We start from the raw sequence: 13,492 nt of genomic DNA on the forward strand, positions 1-13,492 counted from the left end.
TTTACTCTTTTCATATTGGTTTCTCTTTGATGCCTGTGTGAATTCTATACTGTTGATCTTGTGCTTGATTTCCATAGAAGAAGGCCCTAGTTCCTCAAAATCGTTGTTTTTTCTAGATCTTGCTAAAAAAACAGCGTCTTTATTGGGAAAATTTTGGGTTTTTTGCTGGATCTTCCTGGATCTTGCTATATTTCAGACTTGATTTCCTGGATCTTGCTATATTTCAGACATAAGGTATGATTTAACCTCAACTCAGGATCGATTTGTTGAAAATTTTGTATGATTTAGGATTATTACAATGAAATTTTGTATTTTCTATAATTATCTAAAAGTTAACTGAAAATTATTTGAAAATATAACTATAATTAACTAAAAATATTAATTAAAATATTATCAAAATTAACTAAAAATTATATTAATTGTTATAAATATAACTAAAAATATTACTAAAAATATAACTGAATTTAACTAAAAATTATCTTAATTATATCAAATTAACAAAAAATATTACGGAAAATATTAATTGAAAATTAACTTTAGATAGAGCTTCTGTGGCTCTTTTTTGTTACTATGCTGATTCGAGCTTGTTTAGCTCTATGTTGTTGGGTTTTTAGTTGCTATTTGTGCTCGTCGTCGAGCTCTCGTGGCTGTTTTTGGTTACTATGCTGATTCGAGCTTGTTTAATTCTATGTTGTTCAGTTTTTGGTTGTTATTTGTACTCGTCGTCGAGCTCCCGTGACTGTTTTTTGTTACTATGCTGATTCGAGCTTGTTTAGCTCTATGTTGTTGGGTTTTTGGTTGCTATTTGTCCTCGTTGTCGAGCTCATGTGTGTTAGCCTCTTTGTTTTGATGATGTTTAACAAACAATTTACCACTAATGTTATTTACCTAGTATTTATGTTTATTTATTTATTATAGACAAACAACAAGTTGGAGGATGGATGGAATTGTGCATTCACTATCATATCCAATGGAGGTTGGCGGAATTGTGGAGTGAAGCCTATGCAATTCAAATTGAAGATCCAAGTTCTAGCTTCCTCTGTAAGTGTACCAAGTTGAGCTACATCGAAGATCAATCAAGCTTGGGTATATTTAGTTTAGGTTTTATATTATGTGTGTTAGTACTTTAAGCTCAATCATATATACACACACATATTTGGTTTTTATATATATAGTTATATATATACACAAGTTTTGGTTTATGGACTTAATAATCATTGTATATATATTCTATTAAGTCTATAAAATTATTTCATAGGGTTTCAAAACATTGTTTATGTCAAAACATCAAATTTCATGTATATCACATTTTCATGTTTTTGACACACTTGCAAAATACATGAGTTTTCACAAATGGGAAATTCAATTTGAGAAATTCTTTTTCTAACATGTTCAATTTCATATTTATAAATGTTTCCTAAAGTTTTATCAATTTTGGAATTAATTTGTTATGATTATTTGAATTTACAAAATCAAGTTTTTAATATGCTCATGTGTGCACATGTTCGTGCATGTTTTTGCAAAATAGATACGTTTTCATAATTGGAAAATGTGATTTAAAAAATTTATTTGTTTACATGTTTATCATCATATATACAAATATTTACCCAAGTTTTTACTAATTTTGGAGTTGTTTTATTATTTTCAATTGAATTTACAAAACCAAGTTTTCAGCAGTTTTTTTAGAAACTGTATATCTGTGTTCAAACATTTATTTCTCTCAACTGGAAAGTGATACTTCAGAAATTCTTTATCTAACATGTTTATCTACATGTCTAAATTTTTTTTCAAAATTTTATGATTTTTGGAGTTGAATTACTATTTTTAATTGATTTTACAAAGTCAGATACATAAAATTATAGAATCTGTTAAAATTAAAAATTATCCGTGAATAGTGCGGTTGACCACTACAGTCGACCGTGCTACAGTATGGTCGACGACCACGGTCGACCGTCTGTAGTCCAGAGAGTAGTTTTACAGTTTTATTTCTCACGGTCGACTGCCACGGTCGGCCGCCGAAGTTACCGTTGCATAGTAACGGTAACTTGCTGATTTTTATTTTTTAGTGGGTTTTTGGTGTTGTTTTCTTCTTCCCTATATATACTCCTTTGCCATAACTATTTTCTACTACCAAGGGATGTTTTAAATAAGTTTTTACAAGAGTTTAAGTTTTGTTTAAGTGTGGGTTAAAAGTTTCAAGTTTGTGAAGATTGTTTCACAAGAAGAGGAGATCATCTTTTGTTTGAGCTTTCCACTTCACATCTTCATCTCTCTTATTCTAGAGAAGTTTTCTTAACTCAAATATCTAGCTTGTTTATATTTACATTGTCATATTTATATTTTCTAGACTTTAATTGGGTTTGATTTTATTTCTCTTTGTTTACACACACAACCATTGAGCTTATAGAACAATCTCTTTGTATCGTGCCTAATTGTGAGATTCACTTTGTATTACACTAGTACACTGAGAGGAGTGTGTGGTGAGAGACGGGGTTGCTTCCAAGAGGAGTGACGTCGGTTGACGAACCTAGGGAGAGGTTGTATCTGAGTACTTGAGGAAGGACACGGAGAAACCAACACTTGTGTAGTTACATTGTGAGATTGTGATCGTTGATCGGTGAGCGTTGAAAACCGATATTGTGTGGTGTAAACATTATTCGGGTTAGCGTAGAAAACCCGGTTGTGATAGTGGATTTCTCCCCGGGAGTGGGGAGCAGAGACGTAGGACAGAAGCCCGGTTGTGATAGTGGATTTCTCCCCGGGAGTGGGGAGCAGAGACGTAGGACAGAAGGTCCGAACTCCATAATTATATTGTGTGTTTGTATTGTTTATATTGCCCTATCATAATTGTATCTTTAGTTTAGATTGTTTACCCTTGTGTTGTTTATATATCCTTGCATATATATTCACCATATAGGATATATCTCTTTGTTTATAGTGCATATTCTTGCTCATAAGATATTGTATATCTATCTTGCAAGAATAATTTATTAATTAGTTTTAATTAGCATAAAATTGGATTAGTATAGTATAAGACCCTAATCACCCCCCCTCTAGGGTCTAACAATTGGTATCAAAGCTTGGTGCTCTTTGATTTAAGGTCTAATCGCCTTGAGTTAAAGATCCAAGTTATCTTTTTGTGCTAATCTTATTTTGATTTTATTTGTCTTGCTTGCACATATATATATTTATCATAGACATCAATTGTGCACCTTTGTTAGGCTATGAATCAAATGTTGCTCCTAAATTCATTAATTTTCCCTATGCATAATGGGCTTCTAGATTTAAACTATTTGTGCAATCTAAAAATATTGATTTATGAGAAATTATTGATAATGCTTATATTGTATCCACTATGGAGAAATCCAAGTGGAGTAAAAATGACAAAAGATTGTTTACCATGAACAAGATTGTGTTAGAATATATGCTTAATGCACTTGATTTTTCTATTTCTAACAAGCTTGCTCATTTTGATAGTGCTTACAAATTATGGATATTCATAGAAGCACATCATGGTAACTTGGAGGAGATCCAAAGGATTCGATGGATTCTTCCTCAAGTAATATTAGAGCTTCATCATGCACACGACCACTAGGCGTTAGCCCTAGTGTGGTATGTGATTCCGAACCCGATAATGATTTATCTAGTGATGAACTTGCTTGTGCTAGTAAAAAATTATTGCATGCATATAACAAATTGCATAAAGATTTTATAGATTGACAAAGCAAGCATGTTAATTTAGAATCCGATCATGAGTTGCTAGGTTCCAAATTTGATGTCATTGCAAAAGAAAATACCTTGCTTAAAGAAAATAATGACTTATTGAATTTGGAAAATAAAAAATTGACCTCATCCATTTCTAGCTTAACTCATGAAAGAGATAATGCCATGTTAGAAGTAGTGAACATAAAAAATGATACTGCTTCCTTTATAAATGACTAATTATGTTCTACTTCTAATAAAAATGCATATGTGCCAAATGATGAGTTGAATGTTGTTAAAAATCACATTTCACCCTTAGACTCAACTCTTAATATATGCATTAATAATCATAAGAAGCTTATGGATATGTGTGTCAAATCTAAGTCAAAATCATTCACTCATTATGCACACATATATAGCAAAGTTTACAAGTGCTCTCTATTTACGGTCGTAAAGGCCATTTAGCTAAATTTTGCTATGATACACAAAAACATAAAAATATCAATGCTCCTTGTGCATCTCATCAAGTTTCTTCATCACATGTACACACACATGCACCCATTGTTCATCATAAGCATGCTCATGTGTATAGATGTGATCATTATGGTCGTTTTAGTCATTTGGCCAAGTTTTGCTTTGATTTGAAAAAGAACTCAAATTTGCCAAATGCTTCTAGTAGACCACATGTTTTTAAATGTAATATTTGTGGTAGGTTTGGACATCTTGCAAAATTTTGTTATGATATGCAAAAAGCTTCTAAGTTACAATATGTTCCAAATAGACCATTGTTTAAAAATGTTTCTCATTTTCAAAATAATTCTAAAAGACAATCTTTATTTGCAAATGATTCTCGTGCACGAGCTAATGGTCCATAAAAATAAATGGATCTCTTTTATTGCACATATTGCAATCGGAAGGGTCATTTGAGTGATTATTACTTTGACCGTGTTAGTACACTACATGCGCCCAAGAGGGTTCATAACCCTAGGGCTTTGAGCTATATTGATAGGGGTCATGTCCCTAAACAATCCGGCACCAAGAATGCTTGGGTGCCAAAATGATTTTTAACCAAGAATTTTAGTGTTTTTATTTTTTCTTTTTTCTTGGTTTTGAAAAATTATACTTTAAACTTTTGAACATGAAAACAATTCTTTTTATTGGTCAAATTCTTTTATTTTCATAATTATTTGTTTCGATTTTGATGAGAGGTTTGTGTTTATATAACCCCCCGGGTTTATTGGGTGTTTATTCCCAAATCTTATTTACCGGGTACTAATAATCTTTATATGGGTTGGAACAAACTTAAGAGCTTGATATATTGTTTCCTCTCTTACATTTTGTCAAAAATTTTGTTTTGATTGGTTGCTTTGAATTCGTTATATATAGCACAAATAGATGATTCAAATTTCAAATATGCTTTATAATGTATTCTATGAGTGGTTTGATCAAGTTCTACAAAGAAGACTTGCTTTATTGATCAAACATCATTTTTAGGTTAAATCTTGATTTATGATTTCATTTGAGTGATTTGTTTTTACTTGAAAACTTTTTTCATGATTCTCATGTTTTTCTTTCTTTTGATTTCATAAATCTATTTTATACATGGTTCTTATGTTAGTGTAATGAGACACTATCTTCGTAATGACATATCTATATGTGTTCTCTTTGTCCTCTTGTATGTGAGTAATATTTAGCATATTTTTCATTTATGCTTGCTCACATGTTTGCCTTAGCATTCATTTCATGTATCCTATGAGGCATTTTGATAGGGGGAGCAATCCCTATATTTGTTTTATACCCACCCATGCTTATTTGTAGGGGGAGCTTTCGCTCTCTTTATTCTTTTATTTTCCCCTTTTTGATGTTGTCAAAGGGGGGGAAATATTGTGAGTATATCTTGTTTTGGTTATATGCATGATAATTCTAATTTACATATTAACTTCCTTTCATGCATATATCCTTTTTGTAAATTATTTGTCATCATTAAAAAGGGGGAGATTGTTAGCCTCTTTGTTTTGATGATGTTTAATAAATAATTTATCACTAATATTATTTATCTAGTATTTGTGTTTATTTATTTATTATAGACAAACAACAAGTTGGAGGATGGATGGAATTGCGCATTCATGATCATATCCAATGGAGGTTGGCAGAATTGTGGAGTGAAGCTTATACAATTCAAATTGAAGATCCAAGTTCTAGCTTCATCTGCAAGTATACCAAGTTGAGCTACATCGAAGATCAATCAAGCTTGGGTATATTTAGTTTAGGTTTTATATTATGTGTGTTAGTACTTTAAGCTCAATCATATATACACACACATATTTGATTTTTATATATATAGTTATATATATACATAAGTTTTGGTTTATGGAATTAACAATTATTGTATACATATTTCATTAAGTCTATAAAATTATTTCATAGGGTTTCAAAACATTGTTTATGTCAAAACATCAAATTTCGTGTATATCACATTTTCATGTTTTGGACACACTTGTAAAATACATGAGTTTTCACAAATGGGAAATTTAATTTGGGAAATTCTTTTTCTAATATGTTCAATTTCATATTTATAAATGTCTCACAAAGTTTTATCAATTTTGGAATTAATTTGTTATAATTATTTGAATTTACAAAATCAAGTTTTTAATAAGCTCATGTTCGTGCACATGTTCGTGCATGTTTTTGCAAAACAAATACGTTTTCACAATTGGGAAATGTGATTTGAAAATTTTCTTTGTTTATATGTTTATCATCATATATACAAATATTTTCCCAAGTTTTACTAATTTTGGAGTTGTTTTGTTATTTTCAATTGAATTTACAAAACCGAGTTTTTAGCAGTTTTTTTAGAAACTGTATATTTGTGTTCAAATATTTATTTCTCTCAACTGGAAAGTGATATTTTAGATAATCTTTATCTAACATGTTTATCTACATGTCTAAAACATTTCTTTAAAATTTCATGATTTTTGGAGTTGATTTACTATTTTTAATTGATTTTACAAAGTCAGATACACAAAATTCTAGAATATGTTAAAATCAGAAACTGTCCGTGAACAGTGCGGTTGACCGCTACAGTCGACCGGGCTACAGTGCGATCGACCGCCACGGTTGACTGTCTGCAGTCCAGAGAGCAGTTTTGCAGTTTTTATTGTAGAGAACAATCTCTTTGTATCGTGCCTAATTGTGAGATTCACTTTGTAATACACTAGTACACCAAGAGGAGTGTGTGGTGAGAGACGAGATTGCTTCCAAGAGGAGTGGTGTCGGTTGACGAACCTAGGGAGAGGTTGTATCCGAGCACTTGAGGAAGGACACAGAGAAACCAACACTTAGAGGGTGTGGAGTGTAGTTACATTGTGAGATTGTGATCGTTGATCGGTGAGCGTTGAAAACCGATATTGTGTAGTGTAAACATTATTCGGGTTAGCGTACAAAACCCGGTTGTGATAGTGGATTTCTCCCCGGGAGTGAGGAGCGGAGACGTAGGACGGAAGGTCCGAACTCCGTGATCATATTGTGTGTTTACATTATTTATATTACCCTATCACAATTGTATCTTTAGTTTAGATTGTTTACCCTTGTGTTGTTTATATATCCTTGCATATATTTTACCATATAGGATATATCTCTTTGTTCATATTGTATATTCTTGCTCATAAGATATTGTATATCTATCTTGCAAGAATAATTTATTAATTAGTTTTAATTGGCATAAAATCGGATTAGATTAGCCTAAGACCCTAATCACCCCCCTCTAGGGTCTAACAATGTGGCTCTTTTTTGTTACTATGATGATTCGAGCTTGTTTAGCTCTATGTTGTTGGGTTTTTAGTTGCTATTTGTGCTTGTCGTCGAGTTCCCGTGTTTGTTTTTTGTTACTATGCTGATTCCAGCTTGTTTAGCTCTATGTTGTTGGGTTTTTGGTTGCTGTTTGTGCTTGTCGTCGAGCTCCCGTGGCTGTTTTTTGTTACTATGCTGAGGAGATCTGAAATCCTATTGCTTATGATCATTTTCAGTTTGCCAGAAAGTTTTGATTACTTGTGAATAAACTGATAAGTGTGTGGGATTTTTTTTAAGATGCAGTTGTGAAATCCCTGTGAAATTTTTCCTCTTACCTGGCCATTAAAGCGAACATTTGCAGTTTTTGTGCACTGTTTATGTTCAGCCCCTTGGTATTTTCTTTGTGTTCAGGTTTGTGAGACTGTCTTGTGTTCAGGCAGTTTTGTGCTCAGTTTTGTGAGACTGTCTCATGTTCAGTGGGTGGCTAACAATGATGTAATATATTGCACTGGATGGCTATGATGATTGTCAAAATTTTTGAGATTAGCAACCTACAATATCTACTGATATTGCACTGGATGTCTAACAATAATGATATTGACCAGATTTTGACCCCCTCAGCCATTACGTACATGTTTGGTATTTTCAGGTTTGATACGATTTGCTATGGTATATACATATTTATGGCTAATCAAGGTGTTTATATATTTTTTTATAGGTTTCATAAGAACTTTTGGCTAATTCAGGTACATATTTCATAAAATTATGAATAATCAAGATATTACAGGTCTCGTTTATTTTTTCTTCGAAAACATGTTTCGTTTGATTTTTTTTTCATCTCAAACAGGTATATTTCAGGTCAAATCAGGTACACAATTCATAGCAATTGAATCATGTTATTCTAGGTTTCGTATGATTTTTTAAGGCAAACAGATATTTATAATGAATTCGGGTAATTTACTATTTGTTCATGTTACATTCCCACTTTTATTTTGTTAAGATTACTTCACATAATGATCACAAATAAATTTGTCTTTAGTGGGGGGTGGTAATCTTACCATGGTGACCATATCTTTAAAACCAACCAAACAAAAGAAAAGTGGGAAATGTCAAATCAACAAAAGTTTTTCCTTTGATTCCATACAAACCGAACACAAGAAAAGTCCATACATTGATTTCCTACCTTATTTTATGTGTGAACCAAACCAAAACAATCTATTTCTTAGAAAAGTTTGGAAAACTCAAAACTTGAGTTTCTCATAAGGATAAGAAATGACAATTTGCATATTTGATTAGTCGACTTTCTTTTATTTTTGAATTTTGAATTTTGAATTTTGAATTTTGAATTTTGAATTTTAAATTTTGAATTTTAAATTTTGAATTTTGAATTTTAAAATTTAGTTGAGTGATTTGAGGAATTGTTATTTTGTTTCTATTTATTATTGCACATTGTGTGCACGTAGTTTTTCTTTATAAATAAGGTTGTATGAGACTATTGAAAGATACACTACAACACCTGAAATCTACCATAGCGGTCGAAAAACGCTATGGTATTATTTCATAGCGTTTTAATCAACGCTGTGTCAGAACCCGCTATAGTAGGTCTGTGGTTTTACATAGCGTTTCCCCAAACGCTATCAAAAAGTTTCCAACCATAGCGTTTTTATGTAGCTATAAAAGAGTATTCAATAGCGTTTCTATATTGCTATGACAAATATCTTTCATAGCGGTTGAAAACGCTATTAGTTAGTTTCCAACCATAGCGTTTTTATGTAGCTATAAATGAGTATTCAATAGCGTTTCTATATTGCTATGACAAATATCTTTCATAGCGGTTGAAAAACGCTATTAGTTAGTTTTCATTCATAGCATTTTAACGTTGCTATTGTCTTACATTTGATAGCGTTTGAGTTACTACAATGGTGTTTCAGTGAATGTTGTCTTTCTTCTTTTAATAGCATTTCAGTAATTGTTTTCACTTCTTATAGCATTTCAGTTGTGCCTATAAACCTTTGAGGTTGAACTAGAAATAACATCCAATTGTGACAACCATAAAAGCAAATATTTCATTTAAAGATTCAAACTGATACATAACCAAGTTGTAGCATACAAGAAGAGTCAACACAAATGTGCCAAAAAACAAATACTAATCTTTGGATAGTCCAACATGGAGTACAAGAAATTAACCATAGTACACAGAACAACAGAAACCAAATTTGCTGCATTACATATGACTTGGGAGACTCATTATGTACATAGCCACATCGGCGAACATAAGCTTTCAGTGGTCCATCACCAGACATTACCACCATATCGCTCCTCTTTGCGATCAAGGCCTACAAAACCAAACTGCAGGTTAAGTTCAACTACAAAATATGGTCATATATATCAGATATTTCAAATAAAGTATTTAAAAATAAAGCTCTCACATGGAGTACAAGAAATTAACCATAGTACACAGAACAACAGAAACCAAATTTGCTGCATTACATATGACTTGGAAGACTCATCATCTTCAGCAATTGAGTACTTGTACTGCTGCAAAAAACAGAAATTAACAACACCACAATAATGAGATCCTAGAGCCATGAACATTATATGGACACAAAACATAAAACAACAACACCATTAATTAAAAATCACAAGCTTATATTAATTTCTTTAATAATTTTGTTTAAATTTGTTATTAATGAAAATAAGAAGACAATAATTTGTTCTTTATTAATTTCTGCATGAAAAACTGGCTTTAATGATAGCAAAGAGAGTCAATACCTTTATTTGAATGGTTAGGTTGCTCTTTCTGATCCATAGCTTTTCTTTATGGTCAGGGTGAAAGCGATTCACCTTCAGGGTCAGCATGCAGCTGGTACTCTCCAGGTAGCTGGTCTAATTTCCCTATATTGATATATAAGGCTTGAGCATTAATTTCTTGTGTGAATATTGGTGTAAACATAATTGATATAGCTGATTGCTAAATGTATAATACAAGGAGCAAATGTTGCTTACCTTGCTTATCACTGTCAAATGTCCATCAGTAGGATGTGATATTTCATTCTGACCACGTATAACAGTCTCATCCTACTCTTATGCTTCAAATTCACTTCAAAAATGGTATATCGTCTAGACCACAGTATCTTTTCCGAATCAAGGAAGTGAGAAACTTAGACCTACTCTAAATATTTACGAGCAAATACAATGGCAATCTATAGTAGAATAACTGCTACACTTAAAAGCGTCCCTTAAAGATGTACAATAAACTCTGGAGGACAGCTACTCAGACCATTATGCTTTATGCATAAGAAATTTGGGTGACTAGTAAACAACTTGCATACTGAATGAATGCATAACATGAGAATGTAGGGATTGATTATAACAAGGGGAAAATGAGGAAATCCAGTATACTGTCATTGGTTGTTTCAATTAACTAACAGGCATACGATGGAGCTCCCACTTGCATAAGGCTACAGCCTATCACCAAAATATTAATAATGATGAAAACAAAAGATAAACGATGAAATTTTGAGATAATCATGTCGACCAGGACCAACAGGTGCATAAAGAATAACTTACTATGAAGTAGGTAATAAAACCAGAAGTACAAAAAAAACTTGATCGGCTTAGTAAAATGGATTGTTGTCTATGATTCCAACACAGAAAATTGGCCTTAACAGTGCTGTTGGTTTTGGGTGTTCACGAGGAAGAGGAGAGGGAAAGGGAAGGAGGGACATGGAACTGACCTCACAAATTACGGCAGGGAGATCCAATAAATACATGATGTGCAGTGAAAGCGCATATGTGCTCGATACTCTCAAACTATAATTGACTTAGTTATGTACTTATATTCAATACCAAAGTGTGTGATATGGTATCAAATTGGAGATCTACATGTTACTAATTTCGAATAAAGAATAGACCTCTAACAGCACAGTAAAAGGTGGCAAATGAATGGTTCACCAACACAAAAAATAAAATCACGTTTTTGAAGTCCTCAAGAACACATGATTATATATGCAGATGTTTTAGGCCATGTAGCTTATTGTCAACAGGACAGGTTGTCCATTTGAACAAAACTCAAAGAAAAAATGCTCTCCTGTTTAATTTCTGAGTATATGAGCCAGAAAACTAAGCAATAAGATTACAGTCTGGATGAATAACAAAAACCAGAGGAAAACAACTTGATAGAAAACAGCCACTAATAAAAAAGATAAAGTATCAATTATAAACCTTAGCTACATAAATCAAGTTCCTGCGATATAGCTATGGTTGATTGTATGCAAACCAAGCCTATAGTTTTAGGCGCATGAGTCTCCAGCCAGCAACATGAATGTGAGCCTTAACGCAGAGTATGGCAAACCAGTGTAAGGGTAAAGCATAGAGAAGCTGAGAATCAGTATCACACAGAAAAGAGTATTTGGCAAAACAATGCTGGCATTTCTGAACACAACGAAGCATTTTTAAATGTAGTCACCAATTATGTTATAATTACCATGCCCCCCCCCACCCCCCCCCCCCCCCCCCCCCCCCCCCCCCCCCCCCCCCCCCCCCCCCCCCCCACCCCTTTTGGTATATTACATTCATAATGAAAACAGCTGAAGGACTGATCATACTGGCTATATCTAATTCATCTGTGATTTTATTTTATTACCGTTCGGACTGCTGCTCAAAATATTTTATCAGTTCAAATGTCCAAGGACAGAGTATGCTCAGAAGTAGTCTGTTCAAATGATTCTTATAATTTTAAGGAAACTTCAAGAGATCACGAATGAACATGGGGGAGAAGCTGATAGATATACCTGATATTTATCAATAGGTTACAAAGCACCATCTTAAGTTTAGCAGGCTTAGAGCTATTCTATAGACTAAAACCTTCACGCATTTCGGGTACAACAAAAGGAAGGGGGTAATTCAAGCATGATAATGACTTTAGATGAGACAGTAAGTTAAAGAAGCTGTAATCATACTTAGTGAATGTTACTAACGTCTCTTTACGCAACTAAAAGCAGCATATTTAGGCCTTCTATATTTTAAAGTATTGCATCACATTAATTTGTGAGTATCCATAAGGCTATTCTCTCCTGTTAATATTGTGGATAATGAAGACAGACGATTTTCTCTATATCCATTGCACAAGAAACAGAGTGACTATACATATGCCAGACTTTCAATTAACATCTGTACAGTAACAAAATGCCATGATACATATAAACCATAAATATGCCCACATAAATACATTTAAATGCTGTTCGAAGTATATCACGGAGCCATTGCACTTTATCTAGATTGTCCATCACAGTGCGTATCCTTTGGAATCATACATGTACAAAAAAAGTTGTGATACCCATTTCTACACTTTACTTGCAAGTCATAATTGCTCTAAACGATTCAAAAAAAACTAAAAATTGGGATTATATTGCAATAATTGTTGAAATTTTAGATGATCCCAAAACCTTCACGCGGTAATGACTGAATCGAATTGCTAGGGCTGCGTCAGGAAAGTGGCCTTTAATCCTCCGCCAATGTGTAACATATTACACCAAGGGAATGAGGGAACTCGCAGCCATAAAGTAATTCAGACCAGATGAGTGCATTAATAACTGCACAGAACACAAGCAGAGCATGGACTCCGATTATATATTGGTCCTGAGCAGAATAAAGAATACACAACATGGATGGCAGTTCCCATGCTGCACAAATACTTACATATATGGTTGAGTACAACAGAGGCGAAACTAAAAAGAGCCTAGTTCAAAAATGTAATACATTTTCAGCATACCACGGCTCTTTTAATTTTCACAAAAGGTATGCTTGAGGAGCCTTTCTTTTGACTTCAATGGCCACGACGCCAAATAAAAGAAACCTCGCGGAACAAAAACACAACTATGCCCAAATCATTGAAGCTTGCTAGCAGTTACGAATTTTACTTACTTCGATACTGATATTAAGGACTTAACCTGAATGGAGCACCACTGGAAAATACCAGAAAGGACCGAATGATAAATCA

The 13,492-nt window shown here is 33.1% G+C and overlaps 1 long non-coding RNA gene across 1 annotated transcript; it reads right to left on the reverse strand.

The window, feature by feature from the left end:
* LOC109848122 lies at positions 9,985 to 10,370 on the reverse strand. Its single transcript, XR_002248695.1, has 2 exons — positions 10,264 to 10,370; positions 9,985 to 10,029 (listed from the first exon to the last, which is right to left on the reverse strand). It is a non-coding gene; the product is annotated as an uncharacterized LOC109848122 (long non-coding RNA).

This window comes from Asparagus officinalis, chromosome 7, assembly GCF_001876935.1.
Source record: "Asparagus officinalis chromosome 7, Aspof.V1, whole genome shotgun sequence".
Classification (NCBI taxonomy): Eukaryota; Viridiplantae; Streptophyta; class Magnoliopsida; order Asparagales; family Asparagaceae; genus Asparagus; species Asparagus officinalis.